Source organism: Crocodylus siamensis, chromosome 3, assembly GCF_052110815.1.
Source record: "Crocodylus siamensis isolate JL-2025a chromosome 3, ASM5211081v1, whole genome shotgun sequence".
Classification (NCBI taxonomy): Eukaryota; Metazoa; Chordata; order Crocodylia; family Crocodylidae; genus Crocodylus; species Crocodylus siamensis.
Window position 1 is genome coordinate 199,216,159 of NC_143397.1, and position 26,336 is coordinate 199,242,494.

Below are 26,336 nucleotides of genomic sequence, written 5' to 3' on the forward strand. Positions count from 1 at the left end.
TATCTGTTTAAATATTCACACATGTGGTATTTAGACAGTTGCCTTTGTCTTTTAAGGCAGAGTTGTGGTAGAATTGGAGCATTATTGTATCCATAACAATCTGAGAAATACGTACGAAAAAGGGGATTTCTAGGTGATCCCTTGAATTGGATCAACTGTATACTTAAAAGAGATGTTAGAAATGTTAAAAATGAAGATGTGATGAAACTTATCTGACATTTCTCTTAACTATACAGTTGGTTCAATAAAAGAAATCACAAAAAAAAAAAACAACCCTGGGCTTCTCACATATGTAGAGTTGAGCAGAAGTAATTTAACCCTGTCTATCATCTTAGGGTTGCATCTTGTTATACTTAACAGACAGCTGATAAGATCATATTGGCATTGCTATGTTTAACATCTCAAGGTTTGGAATTTGTGATCTTCAGTCAGGGAGATTCTCATAATAATACACAGGTCACTACAAAACTAGAAAATCCACATCCCTAACCAAATACTAATAAAATGTATAATTCAAATCTAGGCCAGAGCTGAAAATTAATTTTATGATTTTCACCATAAGCCTTGAATTTGATTTCACGACTTTGGAGATCATAGTGTTATATTTATACTGTAGTATTTAACTACCTGACATGTTTTGAGTTAATAAATCTTCCAAATCCACCATAAATGATTTTTATAAATTAATAAATTATTATTGTCATTATTAAATAAGAATTTGATAACCAAATACATCTATAGAGAACTGCCCAAAATTTAAATTTTATGTGTACACTGTCTGGATTACTTCTAGACTAAGAGAGAGAGGGCAGCCTTTCATTATTATTTTTTATTTTTGTTCTTGGCCTTACTCTGTATTTTAATACCAGAAGTAATGAGATACAAAGTGTGTTATTCAAAACTATTTATTAGCTCATTAATCTGAACTGTCTTTGCTGTTGGGCCAAGTTTTATTGATGCCCACAAACTAATGAACAACCTTACAAACTGTATTTGTGGGCTTCTCTTTTTAGGTGACATCAGAGAAAATACTATTTGGCTTTAAGTGCATTTTAAAACATATATGTAAACAACTATGCATTCTTAAATTCTTTGCCTTTAATTTAAATGGTACTTAATTATTTGCATCAATGATGTATATATCCAGAAAGCTCCCAAAGCATTCATTTAAAAAATTATAAGCCAAATTCTGAAGCTGTTACTTAGCCAAACTGAAATCAAAAGATGGGCCTTTAAGAATAAAAACTATGTAAACATATAATTAATTAGTCTTGAAGCTAATATTTCTTCAAAGAAATGTCTGGCTCCCTTGCCACACAAGAAATCTAAAAGAAAATAAATGTTTATTTAAGATGCCCTTTATCAATATTAATTAATTTCACTAACGGAACCTGTCATTAAAATTTTCATTAAAAATAAGTCAAGTTCTTTACTTCCAGCCAAAACACAAAATTTTGCTCAAAATACCAATACCACAACAATGGAAAGCCAGTACCATAGCAATTAATCCACAGGTTTGTTTTACCTCAGTATATGGATGAGCTCTGTAATGTTTCTCCACTGAAAAATGACACATAGGTCGATGTTACAGGTTTCTTCTATAGTAAGGTATAGTTTCATAGATTTCATAGACATTAGGGCTGGAAGGGACCTCAGGAGATCATTGAGTCCAGCCCCCTGCCCAAAGGGCAGGAAGTCAGCTGGGGTCATAGGATCCCAGCAAGATAAGCATCCAATTTACTCTTGAAGGTGTTCAATGTAGGTGCTTGAACCACCTCCGCTGGCAGACTGTTCCAGACCTTGGAGGCTCGGAGAGTAAAGAAATTCTTCCTTATGTCCAGCCTGAAACGGTCTTGCAGGAGTTTGTGACCGTTCGACCTCGTCATCCCTTGGGGCGCTCTGGTGAACAGACGTTCCCCCAGATCCTGGTGGTCACCCCTGATAAACTTATAGATGGCCATCAGATCACCCCTGAGCCTGCGCTTTTCCAGGCTAAAGAGTCCCATGGCTCTCAGCCTGTCATCGTAAGATCTGTTTTCCTGACCTCTGATCATGTGCATGGCTCTCCTCTGGACTCTCTCAAGCTTCTCCACATCCTTTTTGAATTGTGGAGCCCAAAACTGGACGCAGTACTCCAGCTGCGGCCTCACCAAGGCCGAGTACAAGGGGAGAATGACGTCCCGGGATTTGCTCGAGAAGCATCTATGGATGCACGCCAGCATTTTGGTCGCTTTACTAGCCGCAGCATCGCATTGGAGGCTCACGTTCATCTTGTGGTCAATGATGACCCCCAAGTCTTTTTCTTCTGTAGTGCTAACCAACGTAGCACTGCCGAGCCTATAAGGGTGCTGCAGGTTTTTCCTCCCAAGGTGGAGAACCTTGCATTTTTCGGTGTTAAACACCATGAGGTTCTCGTCTGCCCATTTGCTGAGCTTGTCCAGGTCAGCCTGGATCACCCGCCTATCTTCTGGCGTGGATGCTTTGCCCCAAAGTTTGGTGTCATCGGCGAACTTGGCCAGTCCACTCCTGACTCCAATGTCCACATCATTAATGAAGATGTTGAACAGGATGGGTCCCAGGACAGAGCCTTGAGGGACCCCACTGGTCACAGGGCACCATGATGAGTGACTGCCATCAATCACAACCCTCTGGGTCCGACCACAAAGCCAATTTCCTAGCCAGCGGATAGTGGTGGAGCCAAGGCCACAACTGGGCAGTTTGGCCAAGAGGTGATCATGGGATACCAGATCAAAAGCTTTTTGGAAGTCAAGATATATGACATCAATCTCTTCTCCCTTGTCCAGGTGATAGGTCACCTGGTCATAGAAGGAAATGAGATTGGTCAAACAAGACCTACCCACAACAAACCCGTGCTGGCTGTCCCTTAGAATGTTAGCCTGGGCCAGTCCCTCAAGGATGGCCTCCTTAATAAACTTTTCTAAGATCTTCCCCAGGATAGAAGTCAGGCTAATGGGCCTGTAGTTTGCCGGATCCACTCTCCTCCCTTTCTTGAAGTTCGGCACCACATTGGCCTTCTTCCAGTCTTCTGGCACTACACCAGAGCACCAGGAGTTTTCAAAGATCCGTGCCAGGGGCTGGGCTATGACGCTCACCAGCTCCTTGAGTACCCTGGGGTGCAGGGTGTCAGGGCCAGCTGACTTGAAGGTATCCAGCTTCTCAAGGTGTTCCTTCACGAGGTCAGCATTGATGGAGGGTAGGGGATTCCCCTCACCCAGATTTCCCTGTCCCATAGCAGGCATGGGCATCCCGTGTGATGTTCATTTATAAAGTTTCACACTGCTAACTCATCTTGGTCAATCACCACATCAATGTAATAGCTAAGCACTATCACCTGGTAACTTGCAAAAATTTGGCATTAACCAGTCTCACCTTGCATGAAAAATCATATAAACTCCACTAATATATGTGAAATCACAGAAATTTACCTATGCTAAAGCTGTGGGCCAAAGTCTGTGAGTAAAACCATCCTATGCCTACGTTTACCATTACCTGAAGCATAAATCTATGTTAAACATTCAAAATAAAAATTCTGGTAGAACTGGAAAAAAGAAAACAAGTATAAAATACTAGAAGTAAAGAAAAAGACTTTCCCTGACAGTGATTCCATTATCAACCCTCCAGAGTGGAAATTTCCTTAATACATAAAGAAGGCTACTAGATGGCAAAAAAGTGCCTGTAACCAATGGATATACTGGGTATTCTCTACAAAAATGTGAAGATGAAGACAAAGGTTGCCTTTACTCATGAATGTCCTTAGCAGCAAATGCTCTGAAGATTAAATATATTTGTCCTCTTAGCATCTATAGTTTTTCAGGTATACTAACACCACATATATACTATTAAGAATCCTCCAAGAGCTGGGAACTATAAAAACCAAATCTTTCAATAAATTGGCAAGAAAAAAGTATCCTTTTATTATTAATTGATTTAGTGCTAATGAAATAGTACTTATCTTAATGAGTTAATTTGACATTCATATGGATGTCATATATTTCCTGTTTCAATAGAATCTAAAAATACATCTGTGGCAGAGCACTGGGTATGCCTGCCACTTTAAGGTCCGGGAGCTGACAGCCGCCAGGTGCCTGATGAGGACAGCCATTTTGGGATCTGGGGCTATCCATATAAACAGGGCAGTTCTGCTGCTGAAGGTCAGGCAATGACATTGCCTGGCCGGAGGGCTGCTGTTATCATCTGAAGGTAAGGGAGGAGCTATAGGGGATGTACAGGAGGCTTCTGGTCCTGGGCATGACCTAAAACTGCACCCTGCCGGGAGTGGGTAGCCTAGTGGGGCTCTCAGTGGCGCGGGAGGCCCCAGGAAATACCAGGCCAGTTACCACCCTGGTGAACAGTGGGTTGGGGTGACTTAACCCTAGCCCCCACAACTGGGTGGGTTACCCCTTTGTGTGGAGGGCCCAGATGGTGGACCCTCAGAGAGCGAAAAAGGGTTCAGACACAATACCTGTCTGAACTTCCCCTGACTGGCCCATGCTGGGGCCAGGACCAGAAAGGTCAAAGATCCAGGGGCTCACCACGAGGAATGCCCAAGAGGTGAGGGCCTGGGTTTCCAACTGGCCTGGAGGTGGGCCAGGGCTAGTGAGCCAAAGGTCCCAGTGGCAGATCACACCCAAAGGGGAAGCAGCTCAGGGAGCTATGTTGCCCGGCATGAAGGCGGAAGAGACCACCTGATGAGAGGAATCCAGGTGGGGTTCAACAGCAGGATTCTGGGGCCCAGTTTGGGGGCCAGTGATTGTAAGAACTATAGATGCCATCTGCAAGGCTTGGGCTGCGGTGTAGGGAAGGAAAGGAGCCACACATAGCGCCCCCTGGCATCGGGGCAGAAAGTGGGCAGCCTCCTGCTTAATTACATCTTTAACTAATTAAGTAACAACAAGGTGTGGTGGGCGAGAATGAGTGTGGGAAGCCCAGGAACAGGCGGGCAGGCCACAGGGAAAACGGCCCCGAGCAGGCCCCCTGCTACAACATCTAATGGCTATTTAAAATAAATTCTCTTTCTTTGACTCTGTTGTAGCAAGGAAACATTAAGTCTATTTTGCTGCAGATTCTTAATAGCTGCAGTAGACTCTCAGTAAGTTAAACATGGAATGGACTTTCCAGTTCAGGGCCACATTGCTTCACTAAATTCCAGGGCTTGTATTAGCTTTAGATTTATAGAATTTTTATTAATGTATTTGAAATAAAAGACTGTAAAATTGGAATGTCCTGAAAAATTGCCAACATTACTTATTTTGATTACTTGCTGTCTCAGACACTTGGTTATTTTTATGTTCAGCAACTTTATACCACCTAGCATGTTGAAACACAAAAGAGCATTGCTGTTAGTATTCCAATAGCTGTTTCTTCTTTTCCTTCTTAAAAAGAGTAGACATTGCATATTAATTTCAGAGGAGATAGTTCTGGATGGTCTCCAGAGCTGCTCATCTACAAGTTTTTGCTTATTGTGAAAAAAATACTTCTTTATATTAAATAAGGTGCTGCAGAAGTAGCCCAGATACAATACAGCTACTCCTCACTTAAAGTCATAGGTACATTCTTGAAAAATGTGACTTTAAGTGAAACAATATTAAGTGAATCCAATTATGTCACAGTAGTTACTTACTAACAGGCAGTGGCCAAACAACGTTATAAGCAAAAATTATGTGACTTTAAATGAGTATGTTCTCTAATAGATAAGTAATGTAATAATGAAACAATGTTAACTGGGACTACGTTAAGTGAGGCATACCTGTACCAACTTTTATAACAGAGGCTCCCTTCATAACAATTAGGGTATCACAGTGAGTGTGTCAAATTGCAAATATTCGAATGGATCTAGTGTGTTCTGGATTTTGCCAGGGGATCATCCAGAAAAATCTAGATCATGGTGATTAACGATCTATCAGCAATTTCTTACCTCACAAGCCATAAGTTTACCAATATCTTAATACAAAGGAAGCGGGTCAGTATATTGGAAGTGAGATCTTTCAGATGCATGGTCAATTCATCACCTTGACTAGCTCTAATTTTTAATAATCTCACACACTTTTTACAATAACAATATCTCTAATCCATCCAGGACAAATTCCAACTTTATAGCACATTTAGTTCTTCACATTCCTTTAATCTAAATTCTCCATGTTATTTTAGCTGGGTATGATGCACTTCACTTTCTATCAAACACTGTTTAAACAAGTACTATATTCTGCCCCAGAGTACGGGCATTTTATCAGGTGAAGTGAATCTTTCTATATAGTATACACGCTAGCTTTTAAAGTACTTTTGCAGCTTTCAGGATAAAAGACATAAAATACTCTAGCAGAATGGCATTAATTCTATACATTATTAAAACTGAATCTATGACAGCTGGAAGTTTAGTTCTGCCTTCTCAAAAGAGCATAGCCCCTGGTTGGCAGATCTGGTTACAGTAAAATCATCAAACTTCATAGCATTATTAGCTATCCTTAGACAACTGTTTTATTAGGCTAAAAGCCAAGATTTTCAAATCCATATTTTCCATGCTCATAAAGGTCATCCAAACTACCTTGTAGTTTGAACTGCTAGTTTGCTTCTTAGTGTTGTATATCATGAACGTAAAGCTGTAAATTCAGCTAATCAGATCCTTCTTGAAACTTAAAGGGACCAAACCCAAAATAACATTTAAACTAAAACACAGAGGAAAGCACAACATTTTTTTTTGCCTACCACAAGCAAAATGAAAAAAAGAAAAGACAACTGAAGTTTCCCTTACACAGAACTTTAACTAAGCATTTTTCTTCTGTTCACGCACAAGAATCTTTAAAACATTTAAAGCGCATCCACGTGTAGATGTGCTTAAATCACCTTAATGTGCCTTAAGCAAAGACACATTAAGTTTAGGTGTGCATAAATACATGTGTAGACATGCCCGCACAGAACCAGATTGAGTCAGAAAAATTCATTTATATTTTGCAACAGTTTCAGAGTTTTCAGAAATGTTTCAACTCACAACAGGACAAAAAGCCAAAAACTCAAAAAAAATTGACTGAATGGCAATGGGAAATGGGAATGGAACTTGGTGTTTCTGAAATAAATAGGCTGTCAAGTCAGCAGCTGCTAAATGGAATTGATATGATTCTTCTCAGTCACTGCTGCTCAGTGAATGGCAGTAGTGAAAGTGATGCAACTGATCAGTGCATCTGGCAAGACTTCCATAATTGTGTCATTGGGGAATCCCATCCATGCCAACTGTTGTGCATCAGGGGATCCCAGGTCTTCCATACTCACAGGTTAGCTATCTTTCCAAGCTGTCCAACTCTCAGTGTGGTTCAGTTCCCAGGCTATTGGAAATAGGCAGTCCAGGAAGCCAACTAACCTTAGGAGAATGGCAGCACTGAAGCTCCAAAGCTTGTCACATGATGAAGATGCTCCAAAGCCACAGGCTGGTAGGTGTGACTCCCCAGTGGCCCACCAGCTCAGTTAATTGGGCACAAACCTTGTTTTGAGTGGAAATCTGTCTGTGTTCTCTTTGAAGTTAATTGGATCAGAGATGTTTTCATGATGCATTTCCATTTTTGTGCATCAGCATTTCCTGCCAAAAACCTGTTTTATTGAAACTTGCCCACCTGCTCGATTCATAACTATAGCTGAAGTTAAGGGAGCTAGGGTATGAGTGGTAAAGAAATGCTAAGTCAGCATTTCTTGGAAAAGTCAGCCCGTAGGCATCTCAAAACTGAATGCTCGGAACTTGACTTTAATCTCTCTGCACCTAGTTTTCCATTTTAAAAATGGGAAGAAATGTCATACATAACAATTACTGTTCATGAAGCATGCGGATAATACTGACATGGCGAGGAATGACATGAAAAGGGTCATCAAGAAATTAATAACTCTGTATTTGGTACAGATTTTAATTATAAATGCTTGGGTTCATACCTGAGTTTTTGGTTGTAGCCTTGTTGGTTTAAGGACATAGGCAGGAATGTTCTTTGGGTAGATGAGATAACTTATTAGACCAACTGAGTTAGTTGGAAAAAAGTTCTTAGCAAGCTTTTGGGTGCAGTCACCCTTTGTCAGACATAGGAAGTCTCTGCTGGTCTGAGACTCCAAGAAATGAGAAGCTAAAAGTGTGGCAGGATGTCAGTGAGAATGTAAATAGGTAGAGATAAGCAAAACATAAGGTAAAGCTGGGGAGGGGGAAGGGAAGAGATCAGGGGAAAGAAAAATAAAAGGGTCAGATGAAGATAGTCATAAAATGCAAGGTGGAAAAGAGGCTGTTTGTGAAAAAGGGAATAGTTGGAGATCAGGAATGCAGGAATGAGAGAAGCTAAACATGTGACAGGATGTCAGTGAAAATATAAAAGGGTAGAAATTAGAAAAACAAAAGATAAAGCAGGAAAGGGAGAATGAAGAAAAGCAGGGGACAAAAAAGGCCAAAGGGGACTACTACCACTACAGTGGTAATAATAAGGTAAAAAAAGGGGTCATGCCTTGAGTAATGACAGATCAGAAGAAATATTGAAGACCTACCTGTCAAGTTAAGTATGTGATGTTCTATGCACTGAATGGAGAAAGATTTATCTGAAAAATAATGTGCGTTCATGTATAGATAGTATCATAACACTTATGGACAAAGAGACCAATTTATTGACAATGTTACTTCTGGCATTCTGTAATGTTTGACCAGTAAAGGGTGTTTAATATAATTTTTCCAGGTTATAATTCCCCTTTTTTTTTAAAAGCAAACTTAAAGAAAAAACCAGTCTTAATGAACTTTCCCAGGGACATCATCAAGATTAGAACCTTTTATTTTGCAGCAGGGACCTGGACCACTTGAGCTGAGTAAGTGATAGTTCCAGTAATAGTGCTCTGTATCATCATCTATATGGAGCAATGACTAGTGTGCACCTGGGTTTTGCCAGTTGATTTCATACCTGTTTACTAAGTAGTAGTACACTGTTGAGACTCAGGACAGCTAGGTTCATTTTCAAATTCTGAAGGGGAACATGCACCCTTGGTTATTGACCCTTCTGCCTGTTATCCCAAAATCTAATCCAGTCTACCCCCTAGCTCCCCCTACCCCCTCCTAAGGTCCTGTCAACGCCTCATGTGTGTTCCTCATCCCTCTGAAGTTAAGTCAGATAGTTTCCTCAATCTCTGCTATGCTGTATCAGTACTGGCAAAGTGGTAATGGAGAGAGAGGTTCTACATGAGCCCTTCATATAAAATAGGAAGAAAAGTTCTCTTGAGCCGAAGCTGCACTGATGTGGTGATGGCTCATTTCTGCTGTATGGAAGGGCCACAGTACTCCTAGGTTTTAAAAATATGAGTCAGGCCACAGCCAATCATGAAACTGGCTTCACAACTGTGATATTTTTGCAAAAATAATATTTTTGTTGTTTTCATTTGACTTGTGTTATTTTAGACTTTATAATATGTTCAGATTAGGTTTTCAACCGTATAATCAGGTAACCATGAAACTTATTGGAAAAAAAGCAAAATAAATGTAAAATGCGATTCTTACATTGTCAGATGAATTCAGCAGCTGAGGCTTAGGCAAACCACCAAATGTCACCAAGACTTATAGTAAAAACCATTACTGTTGTAATGCTGAAGGCTGATCAGAATGTATATGCAGGGTTAAGCATCTTCAATGAATGAGAATTTAGCTACCAGCTTAAACAGGCTGCTACTGAACATGTACACATTTTGCTTCTTGAGCAGCTTATTCCCTGGCCATTTGCAAGGATATTCACAGGGAACGGTAAATGGTCTGTCTTGACACCAGAGTGATCCTTTCCATTGACAATTTCAAGTTCCTGCTCCAAACCATAGAAGTACTAAAGCTCCTCAATGAAACAGTTATAATATGTGTGTGCTTGTGTGTGTGTGTATATGTGTGCGTCTTACTATGGACAAAGATTTTACCCCAACATTATTCTGGGAAATAGTTAAGCTATTTTAGCTGAAATAATCCAAAATAATTCATCCTGAGACAGGTTATCAGTGTGAAATATTTTAGCTTGACTGAGTGATTTGTTTGGCAAAGGTATAAGCAACTGGAAAAAAAAGGATCTGTAACAGGGGTGCCTCTTTGGGGTTCATCTACCAGTGCCCGTGCCCACACGTTATAGGCCAGCCGCCCACCTTCTGCCTGTCATGCCTTGTTGTTAATTGATTAATAGTTGCAATTAAGCGGGAGGCTGTCCATTTTCTACCCCAATGCCAGGGGGTGCTATCTGCAGCTCCGTTCCTCCCTTACACTGTAGCCTAAGCCTCGCAGATGGTATTTGTAAATTCCTCTTTATGTCAGGGTCTAGGCCACTGTGGGCCTACCCCTTTTTTCTCTAGCTAGGCCTATCAGTCAAAAAAACAACCCACTAATTAGGGTTTGACTCCCAGGCTCTAGCTCTCAAAAAAAACCCCCAAACCCCTCACTTGGGCTTCTGCCCCTCTGTGGTGCTGGGGTCGACTTACCCCTGAATATTGCACCCTCTTCTGGCACTGGGGTCAGCTCACCCCCAAATATTGCATCCTCTCTGGCGCCAGGGTCAGCATGCCCCAAAATGTTGCGCCCTCTCTAGCGCCGGGGTCCATACACCCAAAAATGCTGTGCCCTCTCTGGTGCTGGGGTACTCACGCTGCCATGAAGCCCTATGAGGCCTCCTCGATCCCCTGATAGCCTCACCCAAACCACCAGTCTTAAACAGCAAACAAAACACAACCCCTGGGCTACAACATAAATTCAAGCCGCCCGGCTATAACTTCATCCAAGCCACACCTGGGGTGCTTCAGCCCTCACCAGTATCAGAGGCTGTACCTGCAGTCAGGCCTCTCCGCTTTGGTTGCTCTGGGAGAGCTCCTTCCCCCTTGGCTGCCGGCAGGGAGCTGCCATCCTGGCCTCAGCCCCGGGGTTGCCATGTGAGCCAGGCCCTGGCCCTTCCAGTCACCTGACCGGCTGGCAAGGCTTGAGCCTTAAGCCCTGCTTGACCAGCTGGCCATGACAGGAAGGTTCTGGACTTAAAGGGGCCACCCTGTCTCTTAGTAACAGGTTTAGGGTTCCTTGTTACAGGGTCGTATTGTAGAAAAACTAAGGTAGTCTTAGCTGTCTGATGCATCCAGCCTGTATTTCAACTAACATACAATGACATTAGGTAATAGAATTATAATGCCATATGTTATTTAACTTTAAATCACACACCTTATAAATATCTAATTTTGTGTATTAATGGATGATCTCTGTACCGTATTTTTAAAATCATCTTAAAGTTGTGTTATTTTTGCAGGGAAACACACTTTTGTTAATGTCTTGAGTGCCACAAGAACGTGTTTCTGAATTCAGAAGCTGTTTAAAAGTTGTTTACAAAAAAGAACCTTAGCATTCATGTTAGTTAATTTTGCCTTTAAAGCAGAGTGTTTGGGCAAAATACTTCTTTCTGGAAGCACAACCACTATTCAGCAAGTTAGCAACAAAATAAGCATGAATATATTAAAAATTGCCACTGCTCAAAAGTTGAAGGTCATAAACCTGAACACCACTGTTAAGTTGATTGCTCCATATTTTATGGGTGTCCACTCTACTCACAAAATTGCAGTGGAAGAACTAGAATCTCTGTAAAATTGGTTATGATAGGGTATATCCTTCTCTATTTTATCAAATAAACTCACAGTTATCTTAATATATAATTACTCAAAAGTCACAAGAATCTTGGAAGGCTACTCCACAGAGTATTTTCAAGTTAGGTTGAATGTCAGTTAGTTATGACAATGTATTCAAGAGGTGGGATTTGCAGCATATCTGTATTTTATTGTATACCTTTCTTATATGAAGAGAAGTTGCAAACATGCCGGTTCCCTCTTCTCCTCTGCCCCCAAAGTCTATAAAAGTAGAGCTAGAACTCTTATAAACTGCTGAAAAATTACATCAGTTTTCTAGGTACAACTATTAAAGCTGTTAAATACCTGCACTGTACCTAAGAGGTACATACAAGTGATAAAACTGTATGTGTGACACAATGTCTGGCTGGTAGTGGAAAAGGAGAGAGTTGAAATACCCAGGTCTATCATTAAATAACAACTTTCTTATGAGACTCACTGACCTATTAAATACAAACATCTGGTTTAGGTGTTCAGGATTCAAATGAATTTCCCACCAAAGATTAACCAGGCATATTACCCCCAGTATGTTTCCAGCAACCAAAAGCACCCAATATTTCATGTGTGGAAACACTTCATGTTTTGTTAAGGGTGGGGCTGGTCACATAGATGTTGATTTTTCCAGTGCTGACAATATGACTTTGTGATTTGTGTTATATTACACAAATATGTGTTTATATACATAGTCGTATTGTATGACTGTAATGTATTCTTGACTGTGCTTTATTCTGTGGTCATATTATATCCATTTAACATCATAAGCTATGGATTTCATTGTCTAGGTCCATGCCATGTTAGCTTACGCTGTGATCACATCCTAGCTAATAATTTATTACTGAGTCTGGGCAGAATGAGAATCCACTAAAGAAAGCCAGTTGTTGGTGCTTCACTAAGAAATATACTTTGGAGTCTGTACTAAGCAAATATTTCAGTGCAGCGTCGGGGGTGCGTCTGTGCTGCAAGTAGTACCATATTTTTGGAATGAGATGTAAAAACCTAGTGATCAGATCATTTATCAGTTCTATTTTTTCTTTTTCACATGATGAAGTCAGTATTGGGTCAGGAATTCCATTTGGAAATCATACTTTCCTTAGTTTCCCAGTGGGTACAGTTTGTCTTTATGCTCCAGTTATTCATGTTTGCTGCTGTGGCCATGCCATGCAGAATTTTGACTTGTTTTAGTAAGAATTTACGTGAATCTCGGTACTAGACAAGGGAGGCCAGACAGTTGCAAACATATTGGAAGTAGTGCTAAACATCTCTCTCTCCTCCTCAGGAGTGAAGGTACTCCTAGAAAGAAGGGCTTATGGCTAGAATTTCCTGTGTAACACAGTTTCTCATTAGCTATAAGAGCTTTTCTCTTGTCCATGCTCTTAGACCAGGAGAGAGAATGGCCAGCTTCTGGGCAAAAGCAAAGAGAAAAACAATTTGACTGTAGACAGTCAATTGCAATCTCTTGCCTGCCTGTCCAACTGGTAGAGAAAGTGGATATAACTAGAAGGAGAACACAGACTTCAGCCCAAGTTGGCACTATAAAAGCTGGTAGGTGATGGGTAGGAGTTGACCAAAGAGTTCATTGAGCCCAACTGCTCAGGCCAGAATCTCCAGCTGCCTTCTGCCCAAATTTTTGCCACCTTCTCTTTTAGTGAGCCATAAGTTGAGAGAGGCAGGAATTAACTTAATGTCCTACAGAAACTGATGGATGGAAGAATAGTCTTTGGTAACTCCCATTCATTGTTTCATGATTAAGACACCTAGAGCAACCTCTTAGCACTGTAATGGAAATGGCAGTCTATATGTGTGCATGATTGTTCTTTGTTGCGATATGTCATGAGATCTGTGGTGCTATAATCTCTAGGTGGAAGAATCTATCCTGAAAGTTAATTCAGTTTTCATTCAGGACACTCCACCATTGATACGATATTTTTGGTCAAGCAACTCCAAGAGAAGCATCAAGAGAACACTTTATAGAGCCTTCATTGATCTGATGGAGATTTTTGATATAGTGATAGGGTGATAGGGTGTTTTTACTGTTCTGAAGAAACTCGGTTGTCCTCTGTAACAGGGAACCTTAGCCCTGTTACTAGAAAGCAGGTCCTTTTAAGACCAGAACTTTCCAGCTGCAGCCTGCTGACAGGGTGGGGGTTAAAAGCTGAGCTTTGCCAGCTACTCAGCTGACTGGAAGGGGGCAGGCCAGAACTATAAAAACCCTGGGCTTGGAGGCAGTTCTGGGGCAGCAGCTGGAGGAAGGAGTTTGTGCATAAGAGCTCCACAGAGATGCTTGGCTGCCTGTCCAGCTGCTGTAGGGGGAACTCCTGACAACTCCCAGAGAAGCTGTGGCATCTCCACAAGGAGGAGCATAACAGACGGTGGGAAGCAGGAGCACAGAGACATGAAAAATGTTCATACTGCCTTCTTTAATTTTTTATTTTGTTGTGGTTATAGGCCAGAGACTTACTGTTTGTATTTTGACTGACACCAGTCGTTTGTGGTTGAGGCTGTAGGGGAGGAAGAGACCTCATTAGTGCCTTGAGGTGCAGTCTTAAGAGGCCAAAGGGCCTAATGCACTAGTGGGTGCAGCCGTATAGGGCCATTAGCCCAGAGCTGGCTGCAGGACTTTGAAGTTGGGTCCCAGTGGGGGAATCTTGGCTAGTAGCCCGAGCTATAAGAAACAGCCAAGCCTGAGGAGGCAGAAGTCCCAACAACTCGGCGTCCAGGAGGCACAGGGTGAAAGGAGGCCAGAAGGCCTGGCTCTGTAGTGAAAGCAAAAGGAGGGCCACAGGCCCAGAGAGGATTAAGGAGCTAGAGCCTCAGAGTTAAACCCTACTTGGTAGGTTTAAGCTGGGAGGCCTAGCTAAAGAAAGATGGGGGGCAAGACCCGTGGTGGCTGAGAACCCCAACATAGAAGTACAATAGGCAGCCTCCCACTTGTAAGAACATGTATATAGTATTTACATCAAGATGTGGCAGGAGAGTAAATGCAGGATACAAGACAAAAGATAGAAGTGAAGCATTAAGAGACTTCAAGGGTGCCCCTCATGGGCCACTAAAATGCCACTGGGGAGGACAACCTGTTACAGCCCCCAAACTAGTAAATATTCTTTGCTCATTACATCAAGATATGAAGGTACCTGTAGTATATGAAAACAAAGAAATGTCTTTGATATCAACAACAAGGTGTGTTTTAGCCCCTGTGTTTTTTAACATCTACTCTTCATTCCTACTTCTTCATGCATTCAAGAACAGCAGTGATTACATTTATCTTCAAACCAGACTAGAGAGTTGTTCAGCAACACAAGGTGTAGAGCAAAAAACAACGTGAAGAAACAGGTTCTGAGAGATTTCCTGTTTGCAGATGACACAGTTTTGGTTGCCCACAGTGAATCTTCCCTGCAAAATATCTTGGGCAGATTTTCTGAATCGTGCAAGAGCTTCAGGATGGCAATTTGTCTCAAGAAGACTGTGATCATGTACCAAAGGGTGAAAGAACCAATACCTGACCTCACTCTGGAGGATAAGTCTCTTGGTGGTGTTGACAGTTTTTGCTCCTTGGGTTCTACGATCAGTAGGAATCTTGACCTTCAGACTAAACTGACTAACGGAATTGGGAAAGCAGCTAAGAATTTTAGGCTATTACAGAAACATGCATGGAATAACAGTAAACTCTCAGCTAAGGTGACGATATGAATCTATGAAACTGGTGTGCTGTTATCCCTGCATAATTGTTCAGAAATGTGGACTACATATGCCAGGCATATCAAGAGACTGGACAGCTTCGACATGAGATGTCTGTGTAAGATCCCGAAAATAAAGTAGGAAGACAAACAGAGAGGTAGTGGAGCTCACAGAACTGATAAACTTAGAAATCGCTGTCCAGAATAAAAGGTTGTGATGAATCAACTATGTCAGGGGAATGGGAGAGGACTGTATCCCCAAGTATATTTTGTATAGTGAGATTTGAGATGGGTCTAGAAAGCGAGGCCACCCTCCATACTGGTACCATGATATGTGCAACAATTATATAAAGTCGTTCAGTATCAACATAGAAAGCTGGGAAGAATCCCATCCAATCTGAAGGGAACATCTGGCACTCGGTGCAGCTCAACATGAAGTGACTTTGATCCAGAGAATGGAAGCAAAGCAAAAAAAAAGAAAGCAGCATGCTGTATAATTGGACAACAACCCAGACAATATATGGATCTGTGAAACCTGTAACAAACTGTGCCACTCTCAAATTTGGCTTGTCAGCCACAAATGGGATTCATCAGGCATCTGACTAGACTTCATCATGATCCAGAGGATCAATGATTGTCTACTACAAAAATGTAAAAGACTTTGTGAATGACAGTAATTCCTATTCTTTCATTCTCTTCCTTTCCATTCCTTTTGCTGTTCCTCGCTTTGAATTAACTTGCAATCTTTGTAAAAGTGATCTGTGAATTCTTCTGGTAAATCTAATTTACCTGGAGTCAGTAAATAGTAGCAAACTGGGATTCCTTTTAAGACTGACAAGGAATAAAACATTTGTCTGTGCCAAAACATCCTATTATTTTCTTATCCTGATCCTCAGTTTCATCTCCTCTTGTCTGTCTCGTTCACCATCATCTTAGATTCTTGCTCTTTGAACCATTCAAAAACTATTATTTACCATGACCACCTACTACTACATTTAAACAGTAGAGAAATGTAATTTGTGTTGATTGACCGTGTGTCTGTACTACTTCACATTGGGCAGCATAAACAGGCTGTTAAATTACACTTTAAAAATGGTCACCAAAGCTGTTAAATCATTGCCATGAATATTAGTGGTAATGCAAAAATAATTTTATTTATGGGCAGGAAACTTTATAAACGAACAAAAATAAATGCTTTACATTTCCAGTTGTTTTCTCCATTTATTCTCTTCATGTCCTGTTGTTGTTTCTGTGTTTTTTAATACTTTTCTTATGGCTTAAACTTAAAAAAATGTTAGTAAGTGGCATAATGTGGAGCCATTATTAACTGCACAAATTCCTCATATGACATTTTATGAAGTTAACCACAGTATCATAAGTTAATTTCATGTTTTATTATACTAAACATATTTATTGAGGTTTAAGGACAATACCTTAAGCCCAAATAATTCACATACTAGAGCTGCTGATTATCAACAAATGTGGTTTCAATAGTTTATTCTTATTTTACCAGCATAAACGACTTTCTTATTAAATAGTATGTAATTTTGGAATCCTGATAAAAGCATTCCTACAATATTTTGTGCAGATGTTATAAAGCTGTAAAAATTCTGCAAAGGAGTTTATTTAAATTTGAGTATTCTAGGATTATGAACAGGATTCGTAACCAAGTTGGTTGTTCATGACATTACAAACTATAGATGGCATGAAGCAGCTGTATGCAGACGTGTTTGTTTATTTGGCAGAGGAAGTCAAGTTCTGGTTCTCACAAGGCCCTCTTTCATCATACACTACTTCTTGTTACAGTAAAGTTGAAGTGGTGTTTTAGCCATGATCGTCCCCAAAATGTATGAGAGGCAAGAATTTCTTGTGATATCTTTAATTAGACCAAATATGTAGTTGAGAGAGAAGCTTTGATGCACAAAGTGCAGAATTTTGAAATACTATGGACTAAATTGTTACTTTACAGTCTAGACCAGGAAAAGAGCAGTTTAGCTGCACTATCAGATGTGGACTAGTGAACTAGCTGTGATCCAGACACTCATTTCACTTCTCTGCTCTACACCTGTTCTGAAAGGCTCCCTCTACACATAATAGGTATCGTCAATTAGCTGGCTGTGCAATCATCTTAAGACCAAGACCAGCTACACATACAAAGTAGCTATCACACACAAAAGCAGCAACCAGCTATTAAGTTAGACCTCAAAAATGTGTTCTAACCTTATATCTGGTTGTATCAGCTGACAGGGCCCCAGCCACAGGGCTGCACCCTGCCCAAAGTGAAACCCCTGAGCCTTGAGGATCATGGCTGCTATAATCCCCAAGTCTTGGGAGCATGTGAAATCCCCATCCCATATGGGGCTTTCAGGCCTGGCTATGCCTCTCACGCAGCCGGGACCAAGGTTCCAAAAACTAATAGGGCTCCTGGTTCCAGCTGTGCTGCCAGAGCCAGGAACCCTATCAGTTGTGGGTCTCTCAGCCCTGCCTGTCTGTGGCCTCCATGGCTGGGAGCCTCCTAAGCAAAAGGGACTTCCAGCCATGGGAATCTGCTCCTTGCCACTGAAGCAGGGGAGGGAGCGGGGGCGGGGGAGGGGGTAAACAGGGCTGGGCTCCAAAGCGGGGCCAAAGAAGGAGAAATCAGTAATTTGCTATGGAGTATTTTATTGCTTCTTGTGTACCTTTTTACCTCCTTTTGCTATGGAACAGAAAAGGTAGAATGTGAATGTTCCTTCCTTTCTTAATTTTTGTCTACCCTTGTGCATCCCTACTTGCTTGCTGCAGAGAGTATCAGGCCATACTCTTCACTGAAATCTTTCCCAGATGGAGAATTTGTCACCATCTCTGCAGGACTCAACAGGAGAAGAAGTGGTGATTTACTTCTGTGCCCATGTAAGGATTGTGACCTAATGCCTAGCAGCAGATGAAGTCCTGACCTGCCTTGGCATCCAAGGAAGAGAAAAATGCATGAGTTCTGCAAGAATCCTTCACCAGGAAAAACTGGGCATGAAAACTCCAAAGCTATCCATCATGCCACACAAACCTTTATACACAACATTCCTGTTATCAATCTTCTAATAAGATTGTGTCTTTCCCCTTCTGATGCGCACTTTTTATTGTGTATTTACACCAAAAGCACATGATGGAGAAACAGAAAGTTTCACATGTATAATATAAATAAGGAACTGGCTGGATATTTCACTGTATTTTATCACTCAGCTGGTGAAACTAGTGTGCATGTCTATATGAGACATTACATTGCTGTAGTGGCAAGATACAGTGACGAGCTCATCACTATGTTGATACAGCACTGGCAGGCACAAACTGTGACATCTAAAAATATCCATGTGCTGCCGAGACTGCAAAGTACTGGGACGTACTGTGCAGTCATTTAGTACTTGCAGTATCCACCAGTACTGTACAGTCCCAGTGGTGCATGGGTCATTTCCTAACTTACATTGTGGTAGTGACAAGCTATGGCGATGGAGCTCGTCACTATGGCGACATAGTGGCAGCATCATGGTTAGTGCCTGCCGATGCTACATTTCCATAGTGATGAGGTACATCACCATCTTGTGTAGCATCTCATGTATGCAACATAGCATTGGGTGTAGACGTGGCCACTAAAGCAAGTACTGAAGACTGCACAGTATGAAATGCGCAGTCAGGGGTATGTGTAGATGCACCTACTGAGAAATAAGATCCATTTGCAACCATGCATTTTACCTATTATTTCCCAAAGCAGAATCCTTTTTCTGCCAGATAACCCTTCAGAGGTTATAAACACAGTACTGTCTCCTCTGACAGCCAGGGAATCTGCCAGCGCTGTAGAGTCATTCTGTAAGTCTGAACTGTCTTTTAAAAATGCTTCTAGTGTTTGTGGTTGTACAGTTAGTCTGGCAGACCTGAACCAAGTGTAACCAATCTATTATGGGCTTCCTGAGTTGAAGGTATTCTGGAACACTTCGTTCTAGGAGGTATTAACTCTGTTTAGTTCAAGATATTGGCTTTGATATCTAAGTTGACATTTTAAAAGTAAAGTTTATTTAGGTACAGAAATATTTAATCCTGAAACCAAAAACATTTCTTCGTAATGCCTGTGTGAGTTGAAATTTCAATTTCTGATACACTCATTTTCCTTATATTCCAAGAGGGAAGGTATGGTCCATTGTAGGTGAAGGAGTCCAAGGCCTAAGGTAGAACCTAAGAAACTGCAGTGACTTTTCCACATTGAAGTTTTTGTGTTATGGTTAAAATATTTCTCTCTTTGTTTTTTCACTGAAAAGCCCAAATCTTTTACAGAAAGTACTGTTTTCTGATCACCTCTACCAAAAAAAGCAAACTATGGAATCTTTATCCACCATGTACAATGAAATTGATTTTTTTTTTAAGACTAATATAAAAAAAAAAAAAGGAAGATAAAGTGGATCGGTGGGATTTAACCCCAGGTGAAGCTACATTTACGGCTGTTTTTTTTCCCATCAGAGCAATGCAAAATAGCCAGAATGTACAACCGTCTTTCCTGCACTCCCACTATCAGTTGGCTCTGCTGTTCTCCCCTACATTACAAACACACACACACCCCGACACACACCAGTCTTTTCCTCCCTTCTGCACACTCAGAGTAGATGTGTTATAACAGTTATATTTAAGAGTGCTTATTTTTGCAATTACTTTTCATTGCTGAAGGTTTATCCATCAGCTGACTTTCATAATTTTTTTTCCTTTGGTGAAGCTCGTTAAGAATTGTCTTCCTGCAGAATAGCAGCTATTTCCCATTGTTCTTAATGACAGTGAAGTCAAATTCCCTTAGAGAAAAGGGTGACCTCCTATATAGATGGAGACAATAGAATCGCATTAAGAACAATGGGTAAGAATGACGTATATAAAATGACTGCCTTGCTAAGGTCAGCTGTGGCTTCAGTCTTACCAAGAACAAGGGAAGATAGCAGCCATTTTGAAAAAAAAAGTTCTCTGTGAATTCTGTCCTTTGTTGTAGGAGAAACTTCTAGTATTGATGAATAATTGGGAAAAAAATACAATCAAGCCTAAATAATTTCCTAAAAATGTTTCCCCCCTGAATCTACAATATATTAGTCCTTCAGTTTTCTTATTTTTCAATCTATTCTTTGAGGACTTTGCAGGGTCAGACTAATTATTTGGATAAAAATCTTAATTATACTGTTTCATGCAGCTGGTATATACTCTGGAGGGTCTACTCCTATAAATCATTGTTTTATTCCTATGTAACACATGTGACTCAAATTTAAAACATAAAATCTTTCACCCCAGTGACGATAGTGAATATATTGGCTCATGAGTTGAAAAGCCATAAAATACTATGAGTTATCAAAAAGGCAGGATTGTACCTTATGATTTGCCATATCATTAAATTTAAAAAGTAAGAACCTAAAAATAAGTGATTAGTTTGTGTTTTGCGCTCATGATGGAAAAGACACTTTATTTATGGGCCTGCCATAAACTGCTGCTAGAACCTAATGTTCCATCTAAAATTAATGCCTATAAATAACTGACATTGTAAAAAATAAACTCCAGCCACAGTTGCACACACATTGTATCTGAATATCTTATCTAGTTATTTATCTTTGTGTGTTTGACCTATGTAATTTTTCTCTATCTGGACAAATTTAGCTTTAGCGAATTAAATTTAAACAAATATGTAGCTCTGTGAGCTTAACTAAGCATGTTATGAATTACAACTTCAGTGCTCAGTCACATACTCATTTGACAGAAATAAATGTTGACTTGTAGCTTAATTTGCTAAAATCAAATTGTATAACTCAAAGTCTACTGCATTAAAAACGAGAGACAAACAACAATATTTCTTTCCTGTGGTTATAAATATGGATGCTGATCTCCAAACATCTTTTGTGTAATTCTGCTGGCCTGAGTGATATAATTTAGGCAGTGAGGAAGAAATCAGGCATCTTACTATAAGAAAGTCTCTTGAAGCAGCATCTGTTACACAGATATTTTGAAGGTTGTGTATTAGTACCATATACAGTATATAGCTTAGAAGGAAGTTCTTTGATGCATTCAATGTTGATCCGTGTAATCCTAGTTATACTTCCTTGTCTTGAGTGTTTATTTCTAGCTACAAGAGGTCATTTGACTCTTTTCCTGTAACTCACTTGTTGAGCCAGGAAATATTCATTTCCTTTTATTTCAGCTACAGGATTTAAAAAATATCTACTCCAGAGTTTTTACGGCACTTACAAAATTGGTAGTAATTTTATGAAAATGTTAATAATTTTCTTACATCAGATATCACTTCCTGTAATATGGTGATGTGGTATTCCCAGCTCATAATTATCAAGGTCTTGTTTTAGAGTCTGATATTGAGGTAAACTGGAACTCTGCTGTTTAGTTTGTTTGAGACAGCATGAGACCCTTGCTAAAATAGTTCTGTACTGAAATCTTTAACATTTTCATGTGGAAATTTCAGAATGAATATTTTATGCTAAGGTGATGGTAAATATTCCAAATAACACCAATTCAGCAGTCTTATTTGGACATTAGGCTAAGACAAGAAATCATTTTGTTATTTATTGTAGAAGCTTTCTATGTTAGGGCAGTATAGAAGGTAATGGAATATTTTTCATGTTTGGTTTGGGTTTTTTTGGTGCTGAATCTTATGCATGTGCTTAACTTTCAAGAATTGAGTGAACTTACTACCTTCAGTGGAGCTACTTGCATGCTCATTAAAACATCTGCATCAATGTGTTTGCGGGATCATCGCCTTAAAATTCATGTCTATTTTTGATAATGTTGTCACAATAATATCTAATCGTGATTCTGATTATACTTTTTTGATTAGAAAAATATGGTCAATGGACTCTAAAATGGTCTAAGCATCACTAGTTTTTCTCCTCAATAATCTGATTTCTGAATTGCCATAAGACATAGTATTCAAAATACCCTGACTAGCTGTAAGATGGAATTTGATCACTTTATGAAAAGGGTTATTTAATGTAGTTGCCTGTAATATAAAGGACTGGACTTCATGACACAGGAAGTTCCTTTCAACTTCTAGTCTTATGTACCTGTTAAATCCTTATGGTTGTTATAGCTGTTTTTAGTCTTCAAACTTTTATTTGAAATATTGCTCTGCAGAGCAACGTGGGTTACATTCAAAGTTTGCACTGACAGGACTTGTATAAAAGTAGTTCACTGAGAAAGATTTTCTTTGATTACAAACTCACTGGTCCGTTTCAGCAATTGGCTAATAGAAACCACTGCAGTATCCATTGCTTTATTCCTCCCTACTTTATCCTCTTTTTAAAATGTACCCTGTAGGTGTTCATGTTAGCTGGTATTTCCTTTCAGTATCTCCAGTAAGTTATCCTTTCTTTGTGGGTAAGTAAGAGTTTGCAAAACTTTGCACCCTCATTCTTAAATTAAATACTGACAAGGAATGGAAGTGTAAAGCATGCTAATAAGCAAGACCTCCCTGTGGGAACCTGTGATAGAAGACTGTTTCACATTGAGAGGCAGACAGCGCTGTTGACACTGGCTGTCAAAAAGGCTTCATGTCTTTGAAAGAAAATCTTAATCTTCTTTATTCATGTGTGAACAGGTCCAGGCCTTCATCCCGCAGCTCATACACATTGACTGTTTAAACTGCGGGTTGCTAGGCTTTGGGTAGGGTTTGTTTGCCTGTGTCTACATTGTACGAATGGATGAGGACTGAAAATTAAAATCTGTCTGACACAGAGCACCGCTTTTCTGTCTCTGTTTGAAGAGACATGGCAACCTGGGGTGAAATGAAAAGGAATTTTATTGAGCGCAAAACCGCTCAGTGTTTAAACGTTGGATGCAGGAACTGAATGGTCAATTTGGGAGGCTTGTAGGTTGTTTATAGACATTGGGATGGCTGTCAATCACAGCACAATGGTGAAATTTGTGTCAGAAAAAAAGTGCTTTTTAGTGGCTGAACTCTTGTTTCCTGTTAAGATGCTCACATCAACAAACAAAAAGAGTTTTTGTCTGAAGTTTACAAGCAAGAAAATTTCAAAATAACAGAAATGCTGGTACTGTTGTGGCATCTTTTGATCATTGAAACACCCTCTAGTTAACATTTAAAACCAAATTTTACAGAGAAGAACCCCATCACTTTGTGAGTCTGATTCCGTTCTCCTTATGCAGCTTATAAATCAGGAATAATCCATTCGGTGAATGGACTTTAACTGTTGAAAAACTGGCCTGAAGGAAAAGAACAAGACTTCCTCTGCATACATAGCTGCAATAGTAAATATTATCCTTGCATTCTTTATTGTTTATATATGAACATATATATAAATATATCATATCGTATCATGTCATATCATACATTAATATGGGCAAGTATAAATATATTGTAGTCAATGGCAAGGAGAAGCAGAACAGAAGCGTCGTGCATTAAAAAAAAAATCTCTTTCAGCAGTTGTTAATAGTAACAAAGGACACGAGGCTTTTATTTCAGAAGCAATATTTCTCTTTACAGTTACTGTTAAGGGTAACTATTGGCATTTTGCTACCTCAGTTTATAGTTCATATTACATCAACTATAATATTTCCCTTTTTGCTGAAACATTGCCAAATAGCAAACTTATTACTTTAAGTTTTGAAGCAAAAAGGTGGGGAATGGGTTATTGAAATGTAGAAATGTTCCTATTTTGAATTCAGAGGATGCAATTCTTAAAGATACTGGTTGTAAAAAGCTTTTCATGCTCTTATAATACAAATGATTCTGGTTTACACCACACTGGCTGAAAACATATACCAACTGAAAACTAGCCTATGCCTGTGGTTCTAGGACCCTGTGGGATCCAGGGAAAAGAAGAAATAAGCAACTCAGTCTTGTTGCTTTTGCTTCTGCTCCATCTCTTGAAGCCCTCTAGCCCTTCTGTAGTGCACCTTCTAGACACCCCAGCTCCAGGGAGAAAGGAGCAGTGTATATGAAGTCCTTGCCACAAGGTTACTCATTACTACTCCAAAAATCCTAGCGTACCCCTCCTTCCACCGTGAACAAACCGTTTTTTCCTGCAGTGGATTTTAGGCCTAGATGGGCTGTAGTAAAAGGTTAGACTATAAACCTAAACAAACTTTGATCCCCCTCAACTGTTATCATCATTAAATGTCTCCCTCAATGTTATCTGTATAGGACATAGAACCATGTAACAGTTCTCCATTGAAAAAATAGGAAAGAAGAGGACAGAGCTATGTGGATGCATTAGGATCAATGAAGATTGTGTATTGACAGAATAGGAGTGCTAAATGTCTATGCAAGTTTAATTAGGATTAGGCTCTGGGGTCGTACTTGGCTACCATTGTGAGAAAAGGGAATCTATCCGTCTCCTTGATTTGGACTGAACTCCAAGGTAGGGCACATAGGCTATGTACAGATATTTAGTTTACAGATGTTTAGGATTTCTCTCCCAGAGTAAAAATAGCCACTCCAGTAGAAGAATAACCCAGGAACAGCCAGGATTAAATCAATCCTAGGAGAGTTTCTCCTGGAAGATTGAGGCTAGGTACAGATGTTTCATCTATTGTGCTATAAGCATGCAGAAAGCATGGTATAGCCGTAACAGAACAGATGTTCACAGCTCATAGAGCTTTAAAAAGGCTGGATCATGCTCTAAGTTAATCCTCAATCAATGTACTATCAGACTAAAGTGCTTCAAGTTAGAGCACTTTTTTAATATCTGTGCCACATCCCATCGGGTGTTAAGCTAGATCGCATTCACTGCCATCACAGGGCAGGGTGCTTGTCTGCTCTGCCCAAGTGTTGGGCAGGCTCCACCCCATCAGCTGTCACTGACCTGCATCAGTTGCCGCCTCTGATCCCAGCCCTTTGTCCTCCCTCTGGCAAGCAGGCTAGAGGTGGAGGGGAAGCGGGGAAAGGGGGCTTCTGCCCTGCAGCATGCTGCAGCCTGGCTGGAGCAGCACCTTTCCCCCCAGCTGCACCACTTTTTGCTGCACCAAGAACTCTGGTGAGGAAGGGAGAAGTAGAAAAGGAGTCTCCCTCCAAGACCTGACCTAGGAAGCCTGGCCCCCACAAAGACCCAAGTTGGGAAGGTAGGGTGTGGGAGCTCCCAGCAGGGGGGCTGCTTTTCCTGGTGCAGTGAAAAGCAGTGCAGCCCCACACCATGACTGTGGCTGGTAGGGAGCAGGGCTTAGGGTAAATGTATATGCATGTATGTGTGTGGGTCTCAGCAGATACGTTCCCCCACCTGGACCCCAGCCCTGGGGTGTCCCCATCTTATCCTAGAAGTCCCTTCCAGCCTGCTTTTCTGTGATTCTCTGATTCCTGTTGCTGTCAGAGCAGGGGCAGGGGGCAGGGAGCACAGCGGGGGAACTTTTCTCCCATGCCAGGTAGCCAATCAGGTAGCAATTATCTGTTTGGTTCAAATGTACTCTAATTTACAGTGCTTTAAATAAAGCATGATAATTAGAGTGCTGTTGCCATGGGATTTTTGAACATCTTCACTTAGTCCAAATGTCTGTATAACTTAGACTTCTGAGAGAAGTCACAGTACAGTCCTCCTGCATCCCAGGGTGCTGTGCTTCTGCTCCGCCCACACCTGGATTATGATGATCTCTCTCTCTCTCCCTCTGGATTATGCTGCTCCAGATAAGCAGGGAATGGAATATGTCCCCTTCACAGTCCCGCAGGGAGACGCAGGCTGAGTGTGAGCTGCCCTCTGCCCTGCTGTCATTCTGTCTCTGGGCAGACTGAGGGAGCCTGCAGAATACAATGAGCTATGTGCATTTGGACTCCCTGGCTCCACAGGATCAGCACTCTCCTCTTCAGGGTCTCTCTCCTCTTCAAGGGCTCTGCACTTAAAAGTCTGCTCAAGTGTCTCTAAGTAAGTTTTTTCTACCAGGAGAACATACCCAGCATTCTCCCAGGTTATTTGAATGTGTATATACAGTCATCATTTTCACATTAGTCATGGGAAAGACTTGAGTATAAATTAAAATCTACACCGCAGCATTCAGAAAACTGAC